The 25,381-nt window shown below is 43.7% G+C and overlaps 1 long non-coding RNA gene across 1 annotated transcript in view; it reads right to left on the bottom strand.

The window, feature by feature from the left end:
• The window catches only part of LOC108576554, a 246,849-nt gene extending 222,851 nt beyond the window's left edge, over positions 1-23,998 (bottom strand). The window contains exon 1 of the long non-coding RNA XR_001891441.1: positions 23,939-23,998. This is a non-coding gene — a long non-coding RNA (uncharacterized LOC108576554). The remainder of the gene's footprint in view (positions 1-23,938) is intronic.
• Between the last annotated feature and the right edge of the window lie 1,383 nt (positions 23,999-25,381).

The raw sequence follows: 25,381 nt of genomic DNA, 5'->3' as shown, positions 1-25,381 counted from the left end.
GGGGGGCCACGCACTTAGGCCTGGCGACTCTTGGCCCTCGAGGCGAAGAATCGAGAGATGTTTCCCAAATATCTCCGAGTTTCTTCGTCCTCGAAGACAAGAGTATTGCGCCCCCACTTCCTGGGACTTTCCCAGGGAAAAGGGGCTACTTAAGGGAGCTTTTGTCGTAGAGCTTCTCTGCACGCGCATCATGTAGTTTACATTTGAAATTAGTTTAAGCATTACGTTTAAATAAATATATTTTTGTTACCCACTTTACCGAATAATCATTTGCACCACGTCACTTCCAAAAACTCTTCAGATTCAGGAGCAGAAGATAAATAACACAAAGCCAAGTCGAGTGAGTATCGTGGGTGGAAAATAGAAGTGACTGCTTTTCGCTGAAAATTGAAGCTACACTTCGGTAAGTTCCGTTTTTGAAAATCGTGGAGGAAATAAAAATCGAATTACAAAAGCCACTGTAAATTTCGAGAAGAATAATTTCTTTTATCAAATGTGCATAAAAAAGTTCTAATTCATAGCAATCATCACAGATGTTTTATACATAAAGCTCTCCTAAAACACTCGCTTTTCTCTCATACGCAAAATCTATTAAATCATTTCCTTACAGAGACAGCTGTGCACAGCAATAGTTTCCATCGATCACTACCGCATTAGAGCATCGCTATGAGAAATAAATTCGCTCGCAGAGGCGTCGAAACAATTTGCAAGCAATTTAGGAGAAGGAAGAACGAATCAGTTTATTCAGAAAATGAACGCGGGCTAGGCGAACGGCGGGAAAATAGAACGGAACACAACCGAGGCGCAACAACCAATATAACTTGACGTACGTGCTCCGATACAGCCGCGGAGCACAGTGGAGGGGCGAAAAAAAGGAGAAGAAAAAAGGAGAGAGAAAAAAGGTATTTCACAATGTTTGCAAATGAACGAGTCTATGGATCGATAAATCATCGGTGCCGCTATCGCGGAATTCTCGAATAACCGAAACGCTCCTCGTTTTCAAAAGTCTCCTATGTCAAAATCACCGTAATAAAAAGGGTATCGCACCGCTGTGTGTATCGTACGTTCTGTCGATTCGTAATCGTCGATTTCGAACGACCGCCATGGTTCCTCGCTCGACCACTTAACGCTCCCAGCAAGACATAAATTCCACGATTGACAGGAGGCTCTGTTACAACTGATCGCGATGTGTACCCGTGGATATTTCCATCGTTTCACGGTGCACGCTATGAATCCGCCGGGCTCGGGCGAACCAGCGTGTGCGGCTAGACAAAGACAAAACGAGCAGAGCGAGAAAAAAAAAGGAGAGAAGAGAGAGAAGGGGGAAAGAAAAATGGTGGAAAAAAGAGGACACTAGAGAGGGAAAAAGAAGAGAGAGAGAAAAAAAAATAGAAGCGCTAGAAGTGAAACCAATGTGCATCCGCCGCGTTTGCTCAGTTGGGTTTGTCTAGCCTTCGTTGTCACAGACTCGCACCAACTCTTCATCGTTCGGTCGAGCCCGTACACGCGCGCGAAAAAAAAAAGAAAAAAGTTTGTTTTTCTGTACAGTTTGCGCTGCCACGTTTAATTTATCCGTTTCAATTTCTCGTGTGTTTAAAATACATCTCCGGCCGACGCGCGTCCGCCAGCTTTTTTTTTAATAGGCGACGCACCGTGCAAACGCGCGTGCGCATTTGTTAATTAAACGTTGCGGACCCGGTGACGCGTTATTCGTTTCTCCGCCGGAAACGGGGGACGAGTGGTTCGAGAAGAACCTTTCAAGACCATCCCCGGACAGAGGTGGTGTATTATAGAAATAAGCGATGGACGCAGGGATGCTCGAAATGGAATGATAATGATTCACGATCTCGCGAATCGAGAACGGAGGATGCAGGACGGTTGATAGTTTATGGCCGCTGTTGAATTTCTGCGGTGACACATGTGTAAACAATATCACGCATTAATGTCCGTCTGTCGCTGCATCAGCCATTCCATGTGGAAACGCTCGAGAATTGCGGTCGTTGCCGTCAATTTTTTTTTCCAACCCGCAGAATCGTTTCGTACGGAAAATTTTAAGAATAAAAATTTCGTACAAGGTTGCACGGAAAATTTGGAAAGGAACAAATCCGACGTTTCGAAATTTATTAACAATAAATAAAATTTGATAGACATACCTGCTTGAAAAGAGCGTTTTCTCAGCTTCAAAATTAGCACAAGTATAAAGAATTATCTTTAAACAAATTTGAAATAATAATACTGAAATAATGAGGTATTGACTCATTCCGTTCGATCTATCATTTAAGTTAGACATTAAATATCTCAAAATTTCACGCAGTTTAATCGCTATCAGATTTGGTGGATTCGAAAAAGGTTGGATACTCGACAATTTTTTAGTAACGCGTTGACTGATTACGTAAACATTAAATATCTCAAAATTTCACAGTTTAATCGCCATCAACTATCGACTATCTCCAGATTCCGTGACTTCGAAAAAAATTCTTTCCTCAAAAATTTTTTTACCAAACTCCCGAGCGTTTTGATGTGAAATGACTGGTCGACCGTGGCCGACACAAATTTCCCACTCGCCCGTCATTTGGGCGAACAGTTTGCAAGTACGCAAGAACGCTCGAGCCAGGGTTAAGTAAAGGATCACGGGGTTGGTCGGGGGTTGGCAAGGATGTTATGACGTATTACGCTGTGTCGTTGCTACGAAAACAATGTGATTAGTTACTGTAATTGTGCGCAGCGTGGGTTTATACAAGGTAACCAACCCCATCGGACCATCACCCTTCCGCCACCTCTCTCGACGTTCCACTCGGTTTTCTCCACCCTACACTCTTCTCCCCACTCTCTTCGATCCTCCATGACGCGCGTTCCTCCATTCAGCGCCGCGTATAATGGAACGCTCATCCATTCTCGGGATACCTTTGTCTTTCGCGGCGCACGCGATCCTTTTTGAATATTCTTCGGCGAAAATTTTTATTACGCTCCGCCGGCTCTAATTAATGGTTCGGCTCGCACGAACGCCCGGACGATTTATCGCGTCGCTCGATTTTCAACGCGTTTCGTCGCTCGATCTCTTGATTGTTCGCATTTTTTTTCCCCCGCGAAAACGGTGCACAGTTTTATGTAAAACAGTATATACAGAGCTTTTCTGTTTTTTTTTTTTTTGTTTTTTTTGTGTGTGTTTTGATTTATTTTGAGACACGCGGGATGAGTGATTGATGGCTGGTATAAACGCGGTGTTTATAATTGGAGGATTTCGAAGCGCGACGGTTTGTGTTGCGAAAATTAAAAATTTTCAGGAGAAGCGAAAAGTGGATCAGTCTGTTGTACGTAGATGTGTGATTAATTATTGTGCAATTATCGTTCAGGAAAATTGTGTATTTTTAGCAGTTATCGGTCGAAAGAACATAGAAAATTGATTTAAAAAATAATAAAACGCGAAAATGTTATCTTCAGCTTTTTTTTACAATAGTACTCGCAATGTAGTAACGTCATTACCTCAATTTCAGAAAATTTCCCACATACAACGTCGCAATACCGAACCCCTCAATTAAACGTCCCAGCGAAAGTGTGCAAACGGGGAAATATTCGACGCAACGATAGCAACGAAGTTTTTATACACGGAGCGAGAGCATTTCAGCGTTATTTATTTCGGCAAACATTTTCCCTGTATTGATTAGTTCACTCTGGTCCATTAAATATTTCACATGAAGACCGGAGAGAGGCAGAGGAAACCAGTCCAAATGAAAACAGATTAACAAAACGATACCGAGTCAAATATTGGTCTGCTACAATTTACGACGTAAATAATCGTAAAGCTGATACTGTAATTAACGAACCAATAAACTGCCCGACTAATTAAGAGAACAATCCCTCCCTGAAAAAAAATGAAAAAACAAAATTTCTTTGCATCTTTCACCACACAATACTATACACGCACAGCCGACTGTCATAGTTGTCGGGTGGCCAGGATCGCGGTACCAACTTCCCCAAACCGAAACTCCCCAGAGCACGATCTAGAACAGAGGCGTCGTTCATCGAAAGCCGCATTTTTCCCTTCACATCGTTCCGTACGCCCCTCCCTTCGAGCTGCCGGCTGATTTAATTAGCAGAATTACTCCCTGGACAGCGGCACGAAACACGGCGAACTAACTTAACAATGGGTGAGTGGCGATCTATCCCGCATACAAGCGGCTGCACGCGCGGCAAGCCAACGCCGACATGGACAGACGGACGTGCATAAACACGCGCGTGTGCGCGCAGCCCTGTTCTGCCCAGTCGAGTTAGTTTGCAAATAGTAGGATGGAAGGTAGTTCTGGACGGTGGTTCTCTGGTGCTGCGAGTAGCTACGAGCAGGTTGGCCAACCGGTTAACAGGCTAGGCCTGTAACGTCGCTGGTGTACGACGGCTTTTCAGGTCGATCGCAATTAAAACGTTCAGCCGAACTGTCTCGGGCTAATTATCATTCCGTTGCTGCGAATTTTACGCTGGCTTGCAGCTACGGAAACTTATATGGAATTACAGTGTCGCTCTCGTGTATACGAGAGAGAGGGAGACGTTCAGGTGTCACTATGATTTAGGTCGCTGAACACTCGATGGTTCTTCTCAAAGGTCCGCGGTAGATCGTCGAATAACGTGCTTCCACTGTGATGGATTTTACTCTTAAATGTAGGAGAGTAAAGGAAAATTTCATTTTACAATGGGAAGATGATTCAAAGAACGGTTCTGTTGGATTATTTCTAACAACACCCTATGGAAATAATCAAGTGAGGACAAAAATGTCTCCGGGTTATTTTAAACAAAGGCACTAAGACTGCCACCAGATGCATCTGGTGTCCGCCTTCGAGTCACTCACTGCACAATGCCATACCATAATGTAAACAGTTTCTAAGTATAAGGGGACCCCAACTTTCTTTTGGGTGCCCAGAAACAGTCCTTCAGAAGATTCAATAGAGTAAAGACGTTTCCTCTGAAACCGTAAATAAATCGTATATTACAAAGTTAAAAGACTATTTCATTCCATAATCCATTTCCAATAGGTTCAAAGGGAGGAATTGGAGAAATTTGTGGGAGGAGAAAAGTGAAAATCAGAAATCTTTGTATACTGAAGAATTTTTGAAAAAACTAGGAGAAAGGAGAAGGGTGGTGAAGATCAGTCAAACGAGTGTATGACTGTTTATGGCACGGCGGCCATGGTTCATTTATACTGTTGAAATTCTAAACTTGGTTCAAGCTTGTCTATTGCTATGGTATTTCACTATTCGCTGCAGTTTGATAGAATTATTCTTGATAAAAGAAGAGAAGACGGTAACAAATTTGCAAATTTTCTGTACAGTCTATCGCGAGAAAATGGAAATCTCATAGCACTGAAAGTGTTAATAACGCGGTACCAGCGCAGAGGGGTTAAGAATTCTCTGGGCCAACAAGCGATCGATCGATCACGAGAGTTTTAGGACAACGTCGAACGGAACACCGTAAAGACGCGAGTTGTGTGTAACGCGGAAGCTGGCCTGTTAAAGTTCCGAAGTTGTCGAGCATCTTGCTCTCGAATATGTTCGTAGCCTGGTACGATGTTCTTGTTACGCTTGGTCAGAAATAACGACAGGAGTCGTTAGAAGTTGTAGGTACAATTTCCGGCGCAACTTAGCTGCGTGGTAACGTCTCTCCTGTGCTCGGTTCTACATGAATAAGTTGCGCGAGATAGTTCCCGACGATCAGAAATTAACCATTACGTATAGACTTGTAATTTAACGGAACAAATCTCCAGACACGTATCGGGTGGTTTGGAAAGTTTGTAACGAAATGTCGGAAGAATTCGAACCGATGTATGTGTATCTCTGTTTCTAATTCAGACAGCGACAAAAACCGAAAGGTATTTTACTCGTTATTTAAAGATAAATCCGATCTACCCCAAATTACTCCCAAGGCGGGCTATATTTTCTAGCGTTGCCACGAAAAATTCAACATCCACGCTCCACTGCAGAAAACATAGTTCGGCTTATATCCAACCCTGTTCGTCTTACGAATAATTTGAGTAGTGCGTTGGATTCACCTTTAACCCTTTCGCTACTGCAGATTTTAACGCGTAACGTGAGTGACTATCGGTATACTTTTAACCGCGGCCGCATAATTTGCTGTTTTGGCCGTATCGTTTGAAAATTTGGTTTATTAAATTCAGGTGGAAGTGCGTAAGGGATGAAATTAGTTATTAAATTAAGGTAGAAGTGCATCAAAAGGTTCGAACAGTAAGGTGCGTATAATTTTCAAAACGCCTATAGGCGCCAATAGTAGTGATAGGGTTAACTGTCGAGGAAGATACCGTTTAACTTTCATCACTGTGTCAATTACAAACAGAGATACGACGGTTTAAATTTCGCTTAGAACTTTCCTAACAACCCGGTGAAACCTACAGAATTGATAATCGAAAATTTCTCAAACAGAAATCTCCATATTTCTTACAAAACACACGTACACAGTTTCGCGTCATAATCAAGGGAAATTCATCGCAGAGAACAATTCTAGCGAGAGAAAAAAAAGGGGGAGGATCAGTCCTCAAAGGGTTAATTCATGCTCCACCATGAATCTCGAAAAGAAAGAGAAAAAAAAAGGGAAGAAAGGACGAGGATAACGAACGATGGTGCTCCATAAATCGCCTGAACGCCGTGGCCCGCGCAAAAAGGTACAATCGTATAATTTATCGCGGTGCTATGTACCTGGTGGAAGTGGCGGCGGCGGCGGGGCCAAGAGAAAGGGAACGAGAAAACGAGAAACCGCGGTCTGGCATGCTCGATGGCGCGAATACCCATTAAATTTCAGACAGACCAGTCCACATGATTTGCTTAATGACGTTGCCGACTGCGCTGCTGCACTCGACGCGTAACGACGCAACCGTGGAGGGTTCGTCGACTACGCGCGAGCGTATTTTCAGGGAAACAGAGATCGCAGGTGGTTTCACCAGGTGCGGTAGAATTGCCCCGCCAAGGCGCGTTGATTTTTACAGACGACCGCTGTTTCCACCAGCCTCGATTCCAGCCCTGTCTAGAGCCCCGCGAGATTCCGGTTGTTCCGTTCGTTCGCAAAGTAGACACGCCAGACGTTGCTTATTAATACCGCGTGTGCCTCTCTGCCTAAATATGAAACCGGTGGTAGGAACGCGGTCACAGGTGTAGCCACGGTGAGACACGATCGTTTCATTGCGTCGTTGCAACGCTCCTCTTGCTGGGAAATAATTGATCCCGAGGAATTCTACCACTCGATTAATACGCCAGCCAGCCACTTCTTGCTCGAGAGATTCTGCCGCATGATCGCCGAGATCGTGTTATTTCTGCCGCGACACCGACGCGTCGATCGGTACTCGTTGGGTCAGTGGTTTGGAACGTGATTCAGTATCGATAGGAAATGTGTATTTCTCTTTTCTTCTGGGCTAGTCTGTTTGGAAAATTTTCCTATGTGGAATTGAAAATGGAATAAGTTAATTTGTTAAATTAGGAGATCGGCAGTGGCAGGATTAGTGAAAGCGTTTAATTTGAATAAATGGTAATGCTTGTCGAATTTTCATCTAATGCATCACACGGCATATTTAAATAGTTCTATTTCTAACTGTTGACGTATTATTTATGCATATTGGGTGTGTTGTATTTGAATAAAAAATTCATTTCGGCGCCGTGGACGAGTTACGTAGAATTGGTCCGGCGTTAAACGTGTTAAGTATGCTAATAAAAATAATGTACGTAACGACTCTCTTTTTCAACTTTGCCCACGATTCTCGTCTTTTCACACCATTCTCTCTTATGGCACTCGCTTCATTTTCGTGAAACTACGATACTACATCTACGATTGGCTCCTTGAAATGTGTATTTTATGAAATTAACAAGGCTCGGAGAATGAACTGATAGAGGGACAAATTGGAGGTTAATTAATTTACCGAAGATGTTTCCCTCTTACTAAACTAACAATTTAGGAGTTTCTTATAGAAGTTGGAGTGGGAGGCAATGAAAAGAGATAGAATTCTGTACTGATAAAAATTACTCTGTCGGATAACCACGTCAACACTCTGTAGCATTTTTTCGTCCATGTATACAGAAAAGTTCGTTCCCCCGTTCCCTTTCTCTCGGGTGAAGAGAGAGTCCATTAAAAAGGAAAAGAGAACAAAGTTCGGCTATTCAAATGGAATACCCACGGATACTCGAACAGTCTTTTACCGCGGTTCTATTCCCGAGATCCTTAATTTATAATTGGATTTGCGGCATTTTCCGCCTTAGCGAGATGTCGGGTATTGAGGTCGACCGGCTCCGTTCCAGATTTCCGGTTGAAAATAACCAATGGAATTGCTTCACTGGTAACTACACTCTAATTCGGCTTAATTAGCTTAGCATCTTACCGCGACTCAGAATTACAATTGTTGTACCGCAACAACTGCCTAAGCATTACCGACGCTATTCTCTGCGGATAAATGCGATAAAAAACACGAACCATGTGAAATTCGCGAAATTCTGCAATTGTCCATTTCCAAAATTTCTCCTTTATTTGTATTAAGAGAAAAGTAAATTCGATAAGAAATGGAAACGGGAATCATAGCGAGTGGCACAGTTTCAAATATTAAAGATATAAGAGAAAATATTGGACCGAATGATTAGGATTATAGTGTCAAAGAAGAGTGTATTGTTACCTAATTCAGAATTCAGAAAAATCAGAACTGTTTGCAGATTATTAGCGAACAGAAGCAGCACCATATTCACATTGGAGCTCGCGAGGAACCCAAATGGGAACTGAACCCCGCGACTTCCGGTCGGGACTCTATGCCCATAGTAAAGACGCCATCCTGATTTCCACGTTATTATTTCTTCCTTTTTTTATGAGTACAGAAACCCCGATTCAACATTATCTTAATATATTAGTGATGAATTTTCTAATTTAGATCAATATTTCCAAAAACCTTTAAATTTCATTAAAAAAAAGTAAACGCCTTCTTCTTCCACAATATTAATTCTGCTTTTTTTATGAGTACAGAAACCCCGATTCAACATTATCTTAACGTATCAGTATCGAATTTTCTAATTTACATCAATATTTCCAAAAACCTCTTTTGATCAAAAGAAAGTAAGCGCCTTCTCGTTCCACATTTTCCTATTTTTTCGGTAACACCATTATATCCTCGCTACAGAATTTCCTTAAGTTTTCACTAAAACATCTTTCACGGGATGACCCAATATTTATTTAAAAATCCCACCCACAAACCCAACTAGAGATCCACTTACAAGCAATTCCTACGTTCTCACCGCAGCATTACGAATGCATGAAAAATTCTTCAGCTCCTCTTCGCAAACTGTAAAGATTGATATCAACTACGACTACCACTACACCGCGTGTTACTGAAATCCACGGTTTCGTGTGTACACGAGTACAGTAACGGAAGAATTCACGCTGGAATCGCGTGCTCGCTGGCGTGGCGCGGCGATTAACCGAGGTAAACTCTTAATTTCCGTAGGGCTAAATTTAACGGTCGATGCGTGCATGCGTTATTAAACGCCGGTACATCTGCAGGCACCGCTCGTCGAAGAATAAATGAGGGTGGATGGAAGCTCGTAGGTACGTAGGCTGAGCCGAGGTCGAGATAGCGGAAAGGCGGCCGGTGCTGTTGTACGGTGTGTGCACGTTCGCCGGTTACCACGGGGGTTGCGGGACTCGGAAGGGTGGCTCGGAACGCGGAGGTGGGTTAATGCGAGTCCGCGCGAGGACACCCGCTGCGCCCTGCGGGAGTTAACGCGGGAATCGCGTGTTCTCGCCGCGAAACACGGAACCACACCGGTCGAACGTATACGGGAGAAAGGAGGCGTCCAGCTGACCAGAAGAGCCGAGCCGGGCTCTGAAGAAAAGCACGAAGGCGTACACCGTGGCGATCTTCCGTGATTTCCACTCCTCTGCAATAGGCCTACGCGGAGTTTTTCCCCAGCGGTACATGTAACACGGACAACTCGGCGTCGATACGATCACGCGGCTCGTGCAACCGAGATAGTGATTAATGGTCGTGGCTACGCACGAAACGATGAGGTGTCATGTAAGTTTAATACGTCCCGCGGGTAGTTAACGAAGGAACCGATAAAAATTTCATATTTCTCGTCGGCGGTGATTTCAACCGGTTCGATTCGTTTGCTGGATGTATCTGTGAGTGAAACGGTATAACTGGACTGTCCCGTTGATGGACTGTGATTTGAAGACTGATCGGTCAGGTCCGTGGTTAACTGTTCCGGTAAATTGGAAGTTTCAGCCGTACCACTAATCCTAAGCGATGATTAGCTGCCTATCTGTGCACTTTTGTATTTCAGAAAAAGGAACGTGCGGAATTTTCATCGAGTCGAGATACGTTGGGAACAGGTTGCATCGGTAACGAAGATTAATTTTAATTGTAACTTTAGTTTCACTTTGTAACACCGAGGATTATTGAATACGACTAACGTGTAGTATTTCAGGTATTAAAACAACGAACGGCCGAAAAGAATCGTAAGCCAAGGGTTTAAAGAATTCTAGCACGTTATTTCAGCGTCTCTTTACCACAAAAGTATGTACTTTGAATTATAAACGTCGAGGCAAAGTGAATCACGCAATACGAAAAATGGATGGTAAAAGCAAAAGGAAGCTATTATAGCATTACATGCAATTTCATTCCCTCGTAACCAGTTATTTATCACCCTATCTCTCCGTATTATCTACGCAACGTGAAAACGTCGCGTTACGTGAAGCACATGTAACCAGAAGTAACGAATTAGTTTGCGTCGAGATTGGCTGTCAGCGCGTGGCTCATATCTCTGGAAGAATTCGCAGTGGCAAAACGTATCACGCATAGGGAATCAGCTGTCCCCTGCATTACGTTCGCGAACAACAGATACCAGATTTATGACGTTCCATTGCTGTCGCGGGCTATCTAAGAAGATTATCGTGACCCGTGCAAACGGGGATACGACCGCCCTTGGGACTCCCGCTGACCAGATAAGACTTCACGCTACGTTGATCCGTGCGTTTACCGGCGAGAACTAGTACCATCGTAACCCACGCCTTTCAGGCACCCTGATAAATTACTCAACACCTTTCTCATCCATCGCTCGCGCGCTAGTTTCGACCACGCACGAGCCTATCTGCCGGAAAACCTTATAACCAGCCCCCTTCAACCTCGTCCTCGTTGCGGAAAACACGGAAGTTGGGAGACGTCTGAGATACGCTGGTAACGGTGATACATTATTTAGAATAATGCACTTGTTACTGGACGCGAGGTGGTAGGCTTGACGGTTTTGAAAAATGATCAAAAGCAAAAGCGTTTTGTTTAACATGCGAAGAAAGTTTAGGTTCGCTTTCGTTAATCCTCTGCAAAACACGCGAGTTGGAAGTTACGTGTCCTCCAAATTTTTTTCATTTTTCTCGTCAAAATGTGAAGTTCCAATTAACCCTTTTACTACGGTAGATTTTAATCACGTGACACCCGATAGACGTTCAATTTTAGCCGCAAAATAATTTATTTCGACCGTGTAAAAATTAAAAATGAAAGTGCGCAGAGGATGAAATTAAGGTGAAAACACGCCGAGAAGCGCCAACAGCATAGTATGAGCAAATTTGCAAAGCGCCAATAGCAATGAAAAGGTTAACCAAAATTTGTCTTCTCATGAATGAAGAAAAGTTGAGTTGCAGAAGGTTAATTCTGCGACAAGTGTCTGCATTAAATTTGCATACACCTAATGAGAGCTCTAATACGAGCAACCATAACCTGCTTAATACTGCTCACAAATTTCACGAATCTTCTCTTCCTAAATTAATAACCATCGCGTAAGAGAGATAATCGTTCCCCATTTTACCATAACCAGCTCCCTACTTCTGTCCTCAACAGATTCCACAAAGAACGGGGTAAGATGCTGGCGAATGCCAGAAGCAACGAAGGCAGTTAGAACTATCGGGCCGAGTTTTCGCTCCGGTGCCAGCTGCATGAAGATAGAGGACCGGATGTGGTTCACGGTGACGTTTTCATCGGCGATTGGATACCGCGGAAGAGGCACGGAAGGGAAGATCTACGATCTAGCAAGGACCTTAATAATCCCGATTCATAAAGCCTAGCATCCGAACCTCGATACGTTGGTGTCGACCACGAGTGGCCTGATAAAGAATGACGATCGTAAGGGAAGAAAGTTGCAGGCCGCTTATCGCCCAATAAATTCTACTTCAGCTGCTGTCTCCTCTCCCCTCCTTCCTCTTCTCGTTCTTTCCGGGCGCGTTTTCCCTTCCGTTCCATTTCGTCTCGTTTTCAAGCCTTGCCGCTGCAAAACCTGTGTAATTATCGCCGGTAAGTTCCAACTAAATTTTCCGCTAACGACGATTTACGATCGAATTAACAGATTGCCTGGAGGGAAGACGCCTCCCTATAGTCTTTGCTTCTTCCTTTCCTTTGGCCTCTTTCACAACCTCCCTGACGTTCTTGCGCTTTTCGTTTCCTCTTACGACTGGTATTTTCACCTCTTCGACGTTCCTCGAAATTTTTATGCAACCTTTCGCGGCAAATGGCCACGCGAATTAAGCCCCGATTCTCTCCCTCTCTCTCTCTCTCTCTCGACAACGAGTCGAGACTATCGTCGTTCAAGCAGCATCCTTCGTCGAAGTCAAGAGGCAGGTAATGGGATTTTCTACGAGTAAGACGAACGAGCCTGTGATTGAAGTAATCGGAGAAACTATCGGCCATTCGCCGATTTTAAAATTGCTTTCTTGCTGACGGATGCCCCGGCGCATCACCCTCGATTGCGCGATTATTCGACGCGCTTTCCACTGGATCTCCTTCGCAAATCGTGACCCTTGCTTTCCAATCAACCTTCCTAACCGAGAAACGCAGATTTTCCAAGAAGCGTACGGGGTTTAAGGGGTTCGTTACGTTTATTCGTTACTAATCCTTCTCGCAGTTTCGTTCACTTCCAATTTCTCCCAAGTATCGCGTAGTTTTAAAAAGTAGAAAAAAAAGTATATAGGACGATTGGCCATTCTCCCTCTTCCCCGTGAAATATATTCAAATTCGAAATTCCATCCACCCGACGAGCGAGGAGTCTCTTTGTTCCTACCTCCTCCCGCATCTGGGGAAAGTGGTCCCATTCGATTCCTTCTAATTCGAGTACCGAATAATCCCCCCCTCATTCGTTCCCCTTTTGTTCCAATAAAATTCACCTTTGAAAACTGTAACTCACCGCGCGCAACAATGCTCTCTCAAAGGACAATTTCGCGGTATCCCATTTTCGCAATCGTTAGCCTCGTTACTCGCGTAAAAACGGACGATCCCGCGCGAACGTGAGAGCGTGTCGTCGATCCATTATAGAAGATTGTCGAAAAAAAAGAAGAAAGAAAGGAGGGACAGAGAGAGAGAGAGAGAGAAAAAAAGAAGAAAATTACCAGCGAACACCGCGAGAGACTGCCTATTCTCCAGGCAAGAAGAGAACACGGTTGAAAGTGGCGACGTTTCCAGGCCAGGCCGCAACGACCGCAAAGAAGACGTAATTTCCAACCGGTCTCTGATAAAGCGGCCGGGTATAGACAACGGACAGGCCATCCCGTGGAAAGAGTAAAAATAGAGAGAAAGCGAGAGAAAGAGGGAGGCGAAAATAGGAGGCAGCCCACCACGTAACGGATACATCGCGGTGAAATTGAGATTGGTTATCGAAGACTTCCAACCTTCTCGAGGCTGATGGGAGGAGCGTGGCGCCGGCAGCGTGGCAAGCAACGCGGCTGGCAGGTCTACCGTTCGGGGGGCTCAAATCGGATAGTTTGTTCATTAGAGATATTTTCCGATCGCGAGAGACCGGCTGGAAGAACGGCCGAGCGTGTTCAGCGTGTATTTGTCTTGATAAGTTCGAAGCAGGAAATGAGACTGTCGATAGGAGAACGCGCTTCGTTTCAACCCTCGCCCTCCCGTTCACCCTCACGATATCTCACGGTCGTCTCGTTCAACAGCGCGGAGGGTGATTGCGGGGAGGGCAAAATCGCCAGAAATGAGGATTTCGATTCATTTAACGGGCGGAATAACGGTCGCTAGCAGCTACTTCGAAAGTACCGTTCTGGCACCGAAGTCCACTTCTTCGAGATCCCATTGCTGGTTCGATCGTCCGGGCTATCGTAGAGACGGCAAGGAAACTGATCGTAAACATCGTGTAATTGCAAATTAGTAGTTTGTCCGAGGTTGCAATAACAAAGTTATTGTAAATCGAGTAGTTTTAAGGAGATAGAACTATTTGACGAAATTGTCGGGAAGAATATGTCGAGACAACGGCGCATGGACTCGGTTCTTTTCCAAGTTCCTTCTGTATCGATACTATCGTCGATGACAAGTGCGAGACATAAGTACAATTTCGCTACGACTCGAAGACTGTCTAATAAAATTATGAATTAAAGTAAGAAAAATTTACATTTCACGTATATTTTTTTAATAATTACATAACCAGACACATAATCTCGCCCCTTTTTAATTTTCTTCCAAAGAGTCTTTCTTGAGCTAAGCAGTTAAGTTTTTGTCGAAGGGTTACCTAGAAACCTCGAAATAGCTACCGTGACGTGTCTATCGTTGCCATAGTCAGTTCGAAGGTATACTTGTATAAATCGTAAAAGTGATCCGAGTTCGCTGCTTTTGCATGTCAAAGACGCGACCTCGCCTCGATCTCGGAGGCTAAACACTTTGCGGCCTCGAATATCGATGACAGAATATATAACGCGTGAAATGGACCAGGACTATGGGGTGCGTCTGCGACGTGAACACGCGAACACTCGGAGCTGCGTGGACAGGAGGGTATCGATTTTCAGGGCGATCAAGGAAAGAGGGATATGGTTTTCGCGAGGCCCTCGTATCAGCGAGCAAGACCCGTTTGACCTGGCACACACGCCGCCCATAGATCAAGCAGAACCCTTAGGACGAACCAAACCCCCTCCGTGCCACGGGCTAACCATTAATTTACAACCCGCAGAGTAACCCCATGGCTCACCCTCTGCATACAGGATCCACGTCCCTTTGCGGCAGATATGAGCTACGACGTGGCGCTGAGGGATTCAGCCACCCTTGTTCCCAAACCCTACACCGTCGACGGGTTCGCTCTCTATCTTGCCCTCGCCTGTCCTTCCTGTTCAACCTCTCTTCGTCTAGCCGCCATCTAAGCTGCTTCCACCTGCCAGAGAAATTTCCCAGATCTCCGGAGAAGAAATTTAAATCTATCGGGGACACGTCCTGGTTAATACCGCGTAACGTGCTGCAGACGGGAACACGCTTGCCCGAAAGTAATTGGACCATTTCCAGAGGGACGTTCTTGCTCTCGTTTAAGGGTTTGATCATCTTGTTCCGCGGCGACGGTTCAACAAGGTGGACAGTGTTTTAAAGGGAACACGGGGAGACAAGCAACCATGTAAATCCAGGGATCACGCTCGCGTCCGGGTTAATTTTGGGTTTCTGGTCTCGTGACGTGCTAGGATCGCTGGATACGGTTGTAACGTGGACGGCTAAACCTGGCTGTCTCTTTGGTAATTCAATATTTTAAGTAATTAGGCTGTCTGATATTGAGAACGAGTGATTTGGTTAATAGAGTTTCGCTACATTTCGAATCCCGTGATTTGTACTTTGCATCGAGTGTCACGTTGGCTAAAATATAATTAGAATTCTCATATGATTCTTCTCCGCCAAATCGTGTTGTAAATTTTGGCCATATCTAACTGTCGTCGCACTTTTTCTCTCAGAAATGAAAGTTACCGCTGCAGATAAGTTAAATGAAAAAAACTGCGAACCTTTTAAGAGCAGAGTCAGTGAATAGTCCAACGTTGATCGTCGAACGTTGAACACGCTTAAACACGTCCGCGACTAAAGCTCTTTTAGAAGCGAGCGAAGAATGGAATTCCTAATTGCCATTGGACTCGGAGGTTATCCCGGCGAACGGAGCGTGGCAGAATGGAACGAACGCGAAAGGAAAGGGTAGCGGAGGGTGGCTGCACTTCGATTCTACGGGCTTTATTTCCGCATAATAAGCGGGTGTGAATAGGCCCGGCTGTTGCTTCTGCTTTATAACTCGACGCAAGTAAGTTGTCCCGTGTTTCGTTTTGTTGTCCGGCTGCATCGTTGCCCTCTCTCTCTCTCGCTCGTTCTCACGGGACTGAAAGGAATGAATAATTAGAGAGAGAGTCGGGGCGGACGGCTGAAAGTTTCTAGCCAATTAATTAAACGGAGAAGAGCAAGGCAGTAGAGAGTAACCGACGTTAGAGCAAACGGGACAGGATAATTTAAAGAGTCGCGCGGCAATTTAACTGCGATTATCGCTGTACAATCCCTTTAACAACACGCCGTTATAGAAACGCGCCAATTAGCAGTGTAGCCTGGCGTTAATGAATTTCAGATACCGTAGAAGGCAATAGAGCGCCGAGATAAACGTTCTGCGGGAGATAATTCGACGTTGACCGATGTCGCGGATGTCACGGCCTTCTCAGGGAACTTAATGGTCGCCTGGTTCGACCGTGAATTTTCTAACTTCGACACGTGTTATGCATTCTCACGTACGAATACGTCGGCTCTTATTCCTCCTCGCTGTGCTAGACCCCCTTCAACATTTAGATGTGGAAACTTTGATTTAACACTAGGGTAGAACTCTTCAGAGTGTAAATTCGTTAAATTATTCGAAGGTTTCTAAGGTTCTTCAGCGGTTATACTCCGGGTGGTTCGTGACCAAGTTTCCATTCACTGTTCTTGCACTTCTTTATAATTCAGTCGTTCCTCATGTACGCACTTAACGTTCATTCGGAAATCCACTTGGACCATTCGCTACGTGCTGGAGAACGTTCGATCGCCATCGAGGGAAGTCTGACTCGTGCAAGCGTACACCATTGTCTTCCTCTCGATTTTAAATCATATATTACATTGTCTACATAAAATACATAAATGATCTCCGATTTCAATATTCTTTCAAACAATTTCACATTTAAGATTTTAGTGTCAGCCTCGGCGCTATTCACACTAAAAAAATTAACGTGAAAAGTTAAATGTCTAAGGTACACCATCGGTCAACTAGCCAATTAAGAGAGAGAGTAAATTTCGAGGAGAATTCTCGGAATCGCGGACGCTCGTACGAAAATCAAGACGTTCGTTGTTACGTGCATAATTTAAAAGGCACGGAGACAGTTTAATCGAGATAAAAGAAGAAACGGACGTGACACGGTTTCGGCGTTGACACGGTGACGTGATTCACGTCATCAAATCATCGCGAAACCACCACGGCACGGTGATAGTCGACGCGTTGCCCTTCTTACTTCGGTGTTTCAGTGTCAAGCAATATGTCAAAGTGTCCGGGACTTAATTCCCCAACTACGCGGAACGAATCGCGGGACGGTGCTTTCGGCGCGTCGAACATTCCTCTCCCTTGCATGTTTATACCCGTGCTTTGATCACGAGCCATTCGAGGATACATCAAAAGGAGGACCGGCTGTCTCCTATTCACACAGGAATAGCGTAAATCATGAAAGCGTGCCACTTCGTGAAGCACATTACCGTAAGTACATCATGACGAATGTAATGAATTATCAAGGCAACGGTGTCAGCCTGGAATCCGTGACATTTCAAGTGTCTCTGCGTCGTAACGTCGAAACGAATGAAATCTACCTTGTAATAGCGGGCGTAAGCGAGTAAGCGACGGTCTTAAGAGAGTATTGCTGTGAAAAGGGCGCTGAGAAGAATTCGAACGAGTCGAAATGTGATTTCTTGCCGTATTCGAAGGAGACTCTAAGAAATACATGAATTAGACAGAACGTATTTTTCATTGGAATTAAAGTTAAGAGATCTCTATATCTTGTATTTAAGAACTTGTATTTTTTGAGGAAGAAAGAGGTGTTAATTAAAATACCGAAACTTAGAATCACATCTCCAAAAAATGACGGAGTGAAGTGTACATACATATGTATACAGGGTGTCCAAATTTTTTCAGATCAAACTTTGTCAGTATATTGTACGTGTATACGTAAGAAAAAAATGTCATATAAACATATGTCGTTTGAAGCTTCGTTAAAAAGTTATAGCAAAAATACATCCGTTATCATTCCCTTCGTTCTTCGTATTACCGTTATAACTTTTTAATAAAGCTTCAAACGACCACTGTTTATATAACATTTTTATCTTATCTCTATTCGTAGAATATACTGACAAAGTTCGATGAGAAACAATTGTGACACCCGGTATGTAGCAGTAAGCTACGAAACCAGCGAAAAGAAATTTCATCGCAATTTTTCTACCGCAAGTAGCAACAACTTTGCCCCGAAATTAAACAAAATAAGAGCGCAAACTACTTTCGAAGGATTTTCATGTTCGACCAAAAAAAACAAAAAACAGGTGAAAGAGAAACTTTGCAATTATTTTCAAAAGGTAGCAATTTCAAAGTATCGCGCGACTCGAGGATTCCTCGAAATAGCTAGTATCCACTTTTGAAAAGCACTTTGCACTTGAAAATTCGGCCGCGTCCCCTCGTTGCACAGCCACCTGTACCAGAGCTCGACGCACCCTCTTCGTCGATCTCTCGCCCCTTCTTTCAACCCTCGTCGACGTCGTGGTCGTTGTCGTCCCCTCGTTTCCTCCACTTTAAAACCGGTAATTACTCTGATGCCGGCATTTAACGTTCGTAACCGACGCGTGGATTTTCTGTTTGCCAGCCTCGTTTCTGTAACTGTTTCTCGATTTCGCCTCCAGGTGAAAATGCCCATTTTTCCCCGACCCACCGCCGCCGCAGCGAAACGTCTAGACGAGCGGAGTGAGCAACGGTGGCAAGGTTACCGAGTCACGACACAACAATTACACTTGGAAACTTGACTGAAACTTTGGACAATTTGCATCAGCTGCTAAGATACAATTAGAGGGAAACTGCAAATTGTATGGCAATCTGAATTAATAGAAAGCAACTATCTCGCTCGGGGTTCAAAGAATAACCAGGCTAGGTACCGTAGTCCATGAAATCCTTGCACTTTTCAAGGTGAATTTGCTATTGATAGAGATATTCGATACGGGAATGTAGCTAGTTGAAAGTTGGCATATTCCTTAATCTTTTTTTTTATAAGAAATTTTTCTCTACTGTGAAAATTAAAGGAAGAATCTTTGCGAAGATGGATATTTATGCAGCAGTAATCGTCAAATTTCCATCGTTGCTTAGTAAAACGAACAGCACAATCCATCACAAAGTGTTTCCGCTAATTGAAAGATCACCGCAATTAAAAAGAACGCGGCAGTCAAAGGACAGCAGAGAAACTGGATATACATCAGTCGAGAAATTTGCAAAACGCTGGTACTTCCGCGCGTTCGTTCAAATGCCGGCGTTATCGCGGAGCAATAAACGTTGGAACGTAAGTGAAAAATAAGTAAGAATGCCGACGGCGAGGGCCGCCGGCAAGAAGAAATCGAGTAAGGAACTGAGGGCGTGCGTCGTTCCGCGAGCCACGTCACGCGAGACTGCCTAATGAATACGTTAATGGAGCAATAAACGGTAGAAAAGTATTCTACTTCCGGCTAAACTCCGTACCCGTTGAAAACGAATAAAACAAAATTGCAGTCCGTAAGAATCGCGTAAGAGTGTCGAAATCTCGGGATAATACCGACTGTCACGTGATGCATGCATTTTCATACACCAACTCTAACTTCGAAGAAGAAGAATTTTAACAAAACACTCGATTTTTCAAATTCTAAATTTCGAAAATTCTATGCAAATTCAAAATAAAAGTTTGCAAATATTCACATAAAATTCGTCTATCGTTGAATTTTCAATCGTTCTAATTTTCACACTTTTTATCAACCTCGTCAAAGGTTCAAAAATTCAAGGAACGCGACAACGAGGTAACAGAGAATGACCGAGATTTTCGAAAAATCACGTCTCGAGAGGGAAGCGTTCCAAGTGTATAAGGAGATGCGGAGATGTATTCGTCGAGAAGGCTCGATTATTTATAGACGTGCCAATCTTCGGCTTGTCAGTCACTCTTGCCTTTCCGTATTTACCGGTGTTCTCGATACGTGGAACAGGGCAGAAATTCCCAGCGTGGCCACACGTGGCAATGACGTCATCAATATCTGCGAGGGAACGCCGGAGATTATTTTGGTTTTCTCGGTGTCGGAACGTGTGTATCCGTGAGACGCGAAGAGGAAGCGAGCGAGACTTATTAAAATCATCGATAAATTCGCGTACGTACACGCTATTACTTAACACTTCTCCCGTGAAATTTTCGTGTTCTCAACGGTACTTGCTGTGTCGTCCTATTTACAATATCCTCCCCCTTTCCTTTGGACGGTGACTTGCCTTATCTTATAAAGGAAAGCCTATTTATTTGATAGGACGACGTTTGGGTTGAATGACACTATTCTTTTTTTTAACAATTATAGAGTCGCTGTACACATATGTAAGTCGCGGCATGGGTGTGTGTTCGTTTGAGATGCGTGAGAGCATGGAGTTGTGTGCGTGTGTGTGCGATCCGACGTCGTCAAGGCTCCCAAAATTCGTTGACAGCCTTATACATATGGTGGTGAAATCGCAGTTCTCGACCATATTAGGCAATCGAGGAAATCCGTGGAAAACAAATGAGTCGCGATGTTGCATCCGAGCGCGGAGCGATCGCGCGAATTCGTCGAGAGGAGATCGGACCAGGCGCCGCGACGAAGATGTTGATCGACCGTTCGTTCATCCCTTACACAATTAACAAATAAATTATATTTTCGATTCACAATGATATTGGTCGCGAGATGAGTCTGTGGTTGTTGGTCGTGAATGAATACTTTTTGAAGGTTTAAAGTTAAAGTCAATGGAACTGTTACGTGGGTGCAGCGACATCGGTTGGCCTTACGTGTCTAATTGTAAGGTTTGTGGGATTTGTGAGGTATCGCGTAGCGAGTGGAAAAACAGGAAAAGGGAAATAAATCAACGGAGCATTTCTGATTTCGGTACCGAACACTTGCAGCCATGGGATACCGAGTGTGTTTTTCCATTCGTAAATTTCATCGATTCACCGACATACCGCGTACAGCTTTACACTTTCCGCTCTGTTCCACCGCTTGAACGTCTTTATTCGACAGGTATATATATGCGAGCGACGCGTGCGTAATATTTTCGGGGCGAAACGTCGGTGCAGAAAGGGTCCACGGACGTTTCTCAGCACTAGCATGCATATGAACGTGAAATTATTCGCGACCTCTCGAATTAGAATACAGAGTAGCTTTTAAGAGGATCGTGTGAACGTCTGCTTCGTGTCTGGGTTTAGGGTGACTTTATTGGAGGCAATAATCCTGTATCGTAAAATGGAAAATTGAAACGGCAACCTGGCGAAATGGCTTGTATGTATTTCCAGAGTATGTATTTCCCTTGTAACCGTGCTAAGAGTTATCTGATTTTTTTATGTCAATTCGTACGACCATATTTTTCTCTATATTATCGCCGCTCGTGAATATTTAGTAAACCGTTTATTTAAAGTGCTCGAGACTTCGTTTGACGAGCTCGTCGTACGCCTAAATTGTACGAAAGAAAGCAAACCTGATAAATTATGTACTATGATTTGCAACAATATGAAAATTTGCAATATGAGCAATAACAGTATGCGCAGGTACCTTTAATAAAGTTCTACTGTCTCAAATACATTACAATTCATCGTTTACATAAATGTCGAAAATTAATCGTTCAAGTGATTAATCGAGTGTTAAAAAATTCCAAGTTTTCCGAGTATTAGAGAAAACTAGAGATTCGTGTTAGAAGCCATTCAAAAGAAAAGTGACATTTCGTTCCCATATTTGTCGTTACACAACCTAATAAACAATAAAATATCTAGGGTATTATTTAACGGAGGAAAGGTTGCGTACGTTCAGGAAGAAATACGACACGTAAACCGACAACAGAGCGTTCTTCTTCGTCCGCGTCTTCTCTTTCAATAATCTCCACAACCAGACTGTAATCCGTGCAGTTCTCCGAAGCGTATCACGCGTGTGCAAGCTCTATTTCGGCAACGCGGTGTATAACATTAATAATGACACGTACGCTTATAGGCATCCAGCACGCGCCACGTATTCGAAGATGGTAGGCCCAGATGCGCTGGCCAAGAATAGACTTATCAGCCAGATAAATGTGACAACGAACGCGAGCTAGCTTTACCTGCGCGTACCGCCGCGCCGAGCGATCCCAGGCGCCCATTATTTCCTTTCGCTATCTACCGCAGATGCATCGCACTTACCAACTCGCCGCTCGCTGCACCAGATAGCCGGCTCGCATCTGCGCACACGCGGATTTCGTGTCGGTTATCCCTTTTCCGTATCTATTGCGGGACATTATCATAAACAGCCCGACCGTGCCGAAAATAGGTTATCAGCAGGCCTGGAATATTTCGATTGCCTATTAATTCGTCCACGCTTTTCCACACTTTGCTTACCGTTCTTTATTGGCCGGAGTAAATAGAAGAGTCGGATTCGCGATAAAACTGAAATTTCGTAGTATGCAGGGTGAATCGCGTAACGTGATCACTTATGTTGTTTACGTTATTAGCGGATCGATCAAAAATTTTTCTGCATTTTTTTTTTTTTATAAATTTTGAAGGATAGTTTCAATTTTTTTGCGTATGACCTTATACATTTCTTGTTACGCTTATCAGTTAGCAGGCGTTGAGACCAATTTAAGAAACCTAATTAAAAAACGGTTTTTTATTTATACTATGGAATGAAAACGTTTAAGTGAAAATCATTTTCACTCTGATCTGAAACTTCGAATTTACTTAAATTCAGGGCATTGCAATTTCAAAACGTCGATAGTTGGTTTCTATGCATAAAAAATCTAGTGTCCCCACCTTGAAATGATTTTGACCGATTCACTAACGAAAATAATAGAGGTGATCACGTTATGCAATTTCCTGTGCCGAGTACTCCGCGAAATTCCAATTTAGAAATTTTGTAGAAGGGTTGAAATTTTGCTCGAAGACTAAATTCCTTGAAAAATACTTTCCGCTACTGAAATCAGTAGAATTTAGATTCTAACGTAAAAGGTTAGTAGTTCCTTCACAAGTAATGAATTTCATCCCCACTAAAGAGCAACAATACCCACGGAAAAGTGCGGAAACACAAAGACCTACTAAACCACGATTTCACACAGCATTTAAAAACATCCGACTCTTTAAAATCCACCTCGATTTCAGACGCAGTTCGTTACACCATCCATCAATCGTAACCACTTACATTCGCAAAGTGCTATCGTCAATACCGTAATTCATCCAAAATCCCTGTATACCACGTTTCAATTAACCAACAACTCGTGCATCATCGGGTTTCACGACAGTTCCTTTTCAATCTTTCCTTTTTTACCTCTGAAAATGCCGTAACCGATCATTATTCAACGTTGTAAATCCGTAAAACTACCTTCGGGCCTTCGCTGTTACGATCCTCGTTACCGCGGTCTAATAACTAGCCAATCCGATAGATCCCCGTCGAGTTATTCTAACGAATACCGATATTATATATTCGCGGCCGGTTTAATCCTAGACGCGATTAGCATAATGCGCAAGAATATAACGCAGCTCACCGCTTGCATGTCTGCGGTCGAAAGGAAACGCGAGCACGCGAACGCAAAATTCCGCGGCGTTGCTAATAAGGGGCCTAGGAATCCATGGTCGACCGTCAAACGCCCCCGTAACTCAGGATCAGAAGAGAACGACGTTCCATAAAACCGCGGTGTAGATAAGCGATCGCGAATACTCGGATCGCTATTAAAACGCTGGATGCCTCTCTTGGATCGCTATCGCGATGCATAAAGACGCAAAGATAGGAAGAGAGTACTCCTCTCTCTTTCCGAGTGGTCGATTAATTCGACGTTGGGTTTCGTGTGCCGGAAAGAAAGAGGGGTTGCTTTCTCTCTTTTTTTCTTTACTCAGGCTAACGTGTTAAAGGTGTTCACTTCACGAAATCTCACACGCTTACCTTGATCGTCGCGTGGTGGGATCTTTCATGACCATGACTTCTGTGATGTCCCCATACTTGGTGAAGTACTCTCTAAGGCTCTCTGAAACACAGAAAGTAACAGCGTTTATTTTACACCCTTAAAGCGTACCGGCGAATGTGTGTATGTACTCTTGGTAAATGGAACGAGTCAAAATGGACGGTCGATTTTTCTTTTTTTTTACTGCTTGGTAAAATATCAAGTATATACACTTTAAAACGAGATGATATTTCATACAGCTTTTCTCTTACAGAAAACTACAATTCTTTCAAAAGTCTCTCTATTCTTAACTTAAATTTTATTCATAGCACGTTCCGTATATAGTATACATATACTCGGGCACGTTATTTCTCGCCGTGGCAGTTAATCGCTCTTAATCATCGTATTATTCTTTCTCTGTTCACCTGCTTTAATTACCCGCTGCATTTAGCATGCCATTTTTCACACGCACACACTGTGAAGATTATCAAAAAAAAATCCTTGTTAGGTCTTAAAATATATCTAGAACGCATGGAATATGAGTCGTTAGTACGAAGATAACGACGAACTTTTCGATGAACCGTCCGTTGTAAGATGATTTATTGTTGCGCCGTTATCTTGGCGTAGGGAAGGGTCCATTTTCGGAACACACGAAGTCTCGGGGCCGAGTCACCAATTACATAGAACATAATGAAACTACCAGACCATTTCGTGAATCATATGATACGAGGAAAATTTACGAGTGGCCGTTTCCTGTCGGTTATCGGCAACACCACGCTCGTTACATCCAACCTAAAGAATAATTTTAGCAAATCAGTCGCTAGGCCGCGCCGGGCCGCGCTAAAGCCGCGCCGCCGCGGCCCGGCTTTTCGTTCGACCGTCGAGTAAGGGCACGTCGTGCACCGTTTGCAACGCGAGGAACTGAATTTCAACGGTGAATAATCGCGAGCCTCTTATCAGCCTGTTCCTCGGCTCAGAATCATAGCCGCTCTCGAAGCAGGTTAGACCTTTTGTGAATCAAACTAGAAACGCCGAAGCACGCGAACGGGAACGTTATACGCGAGGGAATGGACAACTGGATTCTGAGTAACGTTTAACGGCCACCGTAGGTCTCTTTAGAGAAATGTAACTAGACTTCGGGCATTAGTACCGTTCGTATATGTATGTACGTAGGTTGGTAAAAGGTAGAATTCTTGATGTGAATTTGCGCGACTGAATTGGTTTGATAAAGCAAGCAGCTCTGTAATGTGTAATGAAAATTTGTTCGTTTATTGTGGTGGAGTGGAAGACTGTTAATTTAAATTTTATTAAATAAAATAATTTAAATTTTTATAAAAATTTCAGGATATACATCAAATATTTTTGCAATCTCAGTCCAAGAACTTTTGTTACATACTGTATTTTTTATCTCGGGGATTGTGCTCAATCGCAATTTTGCAGTCACA

The sequence above is a fragment of the Habropoda laboriosa genome, unplaced genomic scaffold, assembly GCF_001263275.1.
Source record: "Habropoda laboriosa isolate 0110345459 unplaced genomic scaffold, ASM126327v1 scaffold346, whole genome shotgun sequence".
Lineage (NCBI taxonomy): Eukaryota > Metazoa > Arthropoda > Insecta > Hymenoptera > Apidae > Habropoda > Habropoda laboriosa.
This window is presented reverse-complemented; position numbering and strand designations above follow the sequence as displayed.